At 36.7% G+C, this 4,850-nt stretch overlaps 1 pseudogene; it reads right to left on the reverse strand.

Annotated features, from left to right (window-relative positions):
* Positions 1-3,319: 3,319 nt before the first annotated feature.
* LOC145594710 (glutaredoxin-C6 pseudogene) lies at positions 3,320-4,380 on the reverse strand (annotated as a pseudogene).
* Positions 4,381-4,850: the final 470 nt, after the last annotated feature.

Here is a 4,850-nt window from a genome sequence, read left to right on the forward strand (position 1 = left end):
ATTCACCAATGGATAAGGTGGTTCAACGCCTGTCTTCGTTTGCTTCTCTCCGCTTGTCAGCGACTGTGAAGTTGGTTATTATTAATTCTGTGTTGGTGGCTACCTTTCACCATGTTCTTTCGGTTTCAAGATTCCTTTTACTATTTGTGATCAATTGGATTCGCTTCTTACTCGATTTTGGTGGAAATCTAACAAAGATTCCAAGGGTGTAGCCTTGGTATCCTCTGCAGCGATTCACCTCCCTAAAGGTTTGGGGGGTTTGGGTATTTGTCATCTTTGATCTTTTAATCTGGCTTTGCTAACCAAGCAAACTTGGAGGTTGAGGCTCAATCCTCAGCTTTTAGCATCCCGGGTCCGATCCTTAAAACTAAATACCTTTCCTTATTTTCCTCCAAACCTTCTAGTACTTGTCCTCGTCCTTCCTAGGGAAATCGTGGTTTGGCAGAAGGGGGCTTAGCTTTACTCAAGGGTTTGGCCTGGAAAATAGGCTCAGGGGAGAAGCTTAACATTCTTCAAGACTGTTGGGTGCCCAATATCAAAATAGTTTTTTAGGACTGTATTCCTGAGCAGGAAATTGGTGACTTTGTGTACTGGAAATACACAAGGGATGACTCTTTTTCCACTAAATCTGCCTATTCTTGTATCCTTTCTCAATTTCTACCCCTGCCTACTACCACTTCCATTCATTCTTCTTGGTGGAAGAAGTTATAGGGCTTACCTGTGCTTCCAAAATGGAAATTACTGGCTTGGAAAGTCTTACATAATGCTCTTCCTACGGCGGAGGTTTTGGTTTGTAAAGGCATTCCCGTTGATTCAGTTTGTGTGTTTTGTCATGTTTCGCCAGAATCGGTGGCTTTTTTATTCAAGGATTGTCCTTCTCCCGTCGTCTCTGGGATTCCATTACTTGGGATTCCCTTCCTAAGCCTGAAGATCCCCTTCCTTTTCATGTTTCGTTTTCGGGTCTCATTTCAAGCTATGTTAAAGCTACAAACTAGTCTGTTGTGGATCATTTCTTCGGGATCAGTTGGGCTATCTGGTTAACCCGGAATAATATTAGGTTTCGGTCTAGGGTCTATTCTCCACGGTATGTCTTGGATCTAGCCACTGATTGGAGTGACAGAAGTAGAACGGTTCGAGATGTTTCAGATTATTCTGAAAATCTTCCTCCCGGGTTCTCTTGCTCCTCGGTAACTCAGATTCTTCGCGGCAATTTTCAAATACCCTGTGATATTGTTATGTGTTTTGATGGTGCTTGGGATAGCGAGAGTCATAATGCGGGTACAAGATGATATTTATGGGACCCCATTTGTTCTCAATATGTAGGGGGTGGTGCTCGGGCTTGCATGGCAAGCTCAGCGGTTCATGCTGAGTTGCAGGCTTGCCTTTTTGGTCTTAAGCATGATTGTCATCGGGGCTTTACAAGAATTAGTCTTCTTACTGACTGTATGCTCATTCCTCGGTTGCTGGTTAAGTATGGTTTTTCCAATATTTCAATGATTTGGATTGTTCAGGAAATAAGGGATACCTTATCTTCACTGTCTACTTGTCATATTTGGAAGGTTTCACGGGACTCGGTGCAGGAAGCTAATTCTCTTGCTGTTGGTGCTAGGCGTAGAGATTTGCTTTATTTTACTTTCTAATTTTAGTTTCTAAGTTTTCTTTGCCAAAAAAAAAAAAAAAAAAAAAAAAAAAAAAAAAAAAAAAAAAAAAAAAAAAAACTAGAAAGAGATGTGTATTAAAACAAATTTGGGCCAAGTATAAGAGTGTCGTAATAGATCCTGCAAATTCCCGCATGTCCAAGCACCTTGATCAATTGAATACCTTCCCCCCTCTTTCCCACTGTTCACAACTTTGATGTTGTCATCACAAAAAAAATTCAAAGATTCACCCAAATCTAGGGGAATTTATGGCAATATATAATACAACTATACAAGTACATAGTATATAGTATTTGATGTTGTCATGGACATCTGCTTTGATTAGCATTGCTCCATTTGTTGATTTCATGTTATAGAACTAAATCACAAGAGATATGAATAGAACAAGCCAAAGAGCTTTGAGTGGGTGAAATATTAGAATGTATCTCAACCATAATTGAAGCTAGGTGCACCATTATTATTATTAACCTTTATCAAATCTTACTTATTTTCGAACAACTTTTTTTCCACAAAATAATTCCAAAGATGATGAACAAAACATGACCTACGTTTTCATTTTAAAGTAACAAAATGAGTACTTTTTGTGAACAACCTAATATATATATATATATATATATATATATATATATATATATATATATATATATATATATATATATATATATATATATATATATATATATATATATATAAAAAGTAAGAAGAGAGACCCTACTGAACCGACACCTCTCACAAGTTAAGTCACCGCAGCTCCGTAGGTCAACGCTTGAGTATAAAGGGGGGAGGGTAAGGGAATCCCCCTACACCCAAGTATTTTGTAATTAGTGAGGCTCGAATTTGTGACATCAAAGTTACAAGGTGAGTTTCCCACCAACTCCACCAAGCTTTGCTTGATAAAAAGATATTTATATTACGTGTAAGGAGGAAGTATAATATAGTTGTATAGTACACAAGCTAAGGGTCTGTTCTCATTGACTGAACTGAACTGAACTGAACTGAACTCAGCTGAACTGAACTGAACTCAGCTGAAATGAATATTTTATAAGAGAAGGAAATTAGAAGCTGAACTTAACTGAACTGAATTGAACTGAACTCAGCTGAACTGAATTGAACTGAATTTCAACGTAAGAGAACAGGCCCTAAGCTTTGGCGCATTCAACGTTTATTATTTAAATGGATTCCAATACGTAGAGTATCCTTCAAGAGATACTTAAATCGGCATTACAGGACAAAATTATTGTCCATTTCTAGTATTTTATACCAATATTGGTAAATTTTATTTGATCTTCCATTATTCATCCCCAAATTTCTTAAATTTCCTACCTAGATTATATCTCGACTCCAATCTAGCCTTTGAAAACCTACCAATTTCATCATCGATGACCACAATGATGTCACACTTGCTAAATGGATTGATCACGAGGATGACCAAATTGCAAAATTAATGTCGAGAAGGTATCCAAAACCTGAGATCAAATACTTTACTAAAAAAAAGGGAAATTCATAACCCGTGAAAAAGTATTCAATGTAAAACTTCACGAAATTCTAGTCACTCAAGACCTGAGATCGAATTCCACCTATAAAGGCCCGGAGCAAAATGATAAGATTTCGCAAACCAAATACTTTATCCATAGGTGTGAACAATAGAAGCAGATCCACAATAAAAGGAATCAATAATCTCATGCATTACTAGTAGAGAACTAAAAATGAAAAGATACCAATACAATTTATAACCAAACACGTAATCTAATCATGCACACTTCTGACTTGTCATACCACTTAATAACTATACATACAGTTAAATAAACAACATCATAATTTTCATATAATACACTCTTTTTCTTTTTTTTTTCGATTTTCCCTATTTTTCCCCTCTTTTCCTCCTTAAAATTACAATTATTATGATTACAACTTAATATTATTATCATCATAATTAATCAAGTAATTACTCTATATATCTTATTAATTATTTTTGCATTTTAGAAGAAGGGTGGGGGTTGGGGATTAATTAAGAAAATCCTAAAATAATAATAATAACAATAATAATTTTCATCATTATTATAATTATTATTATTGGACTTACTAAAAATAGTAACAAAATAATTTCATTTTTTTTTTATTATTTTTGTGAAATTTAATTATGATCATACCCAAAGAGGGACAGAAAGACTAAGAGCACCAGCATCAACAAGCAAAGGAACAAGCTTATTGCTGAGGTGGAGTGCCACGAGGCTTTCTAATCCACCGACACGTGTCCCACCGATAAACAACGCCGGAGCTTCGCCGGAATCTTCGCCGGAGTTGGGAGGTATGGCGGCGATCTCAACCTCATCTAACTCAATCACCGTTGGATGAACCCCAATCGTGTGGAGGAGATTCTTCATGACGTGGCACATGCAACAAGATGGACGGCTGAAAATGACTACTGGATTCTCTGTTATTAGCCGTTGGATCCTTACTTCGGCTGATTCTGAGACGTCGATTGCTAGTGGTGACGTGTTACCTGCCGTTGTTAGTTCTAGCCTTACTTGGTGTTGAACTCCTTGCATGTTTTTTATTTTTTATTTTTTATTTTATTTTTTTTGGGAGGAGAGAGAAAGTTGAGTTAGAGAGAGAAAGTGTTGATGTCAACGAGTTGAGTGAAGAGGAAATGGGGGAGAGGATGTAAAATGGAAGGAGAAGAGGGTTTTATATATAAATAATTTTTTGATTTTAGGGGAGGTTGATGAGAAGGTGGTGTTTTGCTTGCTTACATCATTAAGCAATTACGGGGTTGCTTTTTTCATTGTTTTTGCAATATGGGGTAGTATCTTTACTACTTTATTTACTTAAGATTGGATATTCGCGACATCTCGTGGGTTACCTGAGTTCGACTTGGTTTAAATTTGGTGTACGGACAGGAGGAAGTGAGTCTATACCGATGGTACTCTTGACTTGAAAGAGTAATCACCGAGTCAAATAACTGTTTGACTCAAAATCGAATCTAATGAAGATTATTCAATTAGGGCCTGTTCTGATTGACTGAACTGAGCTGAGCTGAACTGAACTTATTAGAGCTTAATTGAACTGAAAAGGCCGTTAGTCTCTAGACCATCAGTTAGCTGTTAAAGAAGTTGTTCTAATTTTAACTAATAAGGTTTTGGGTTCGAGACTTCATAATGCAATGACATTTGTTAGGATAGCTTCCCTACC

The sequence above is a fragment of the Chenopodium album genome, chromosome 19 (assembly GCF_948465745.1).
Source record: "Chenopodium album chromosome 19, dcCheAlbu1.1, whole genome shotgun sequence".
Lineage (NCBI taxonomy): Eukaryota > Viridiplantae > Streptophyta > Magnoliopsida > Caryophyllales > Amaranthaceae > Chenopodium > Chenopodium album.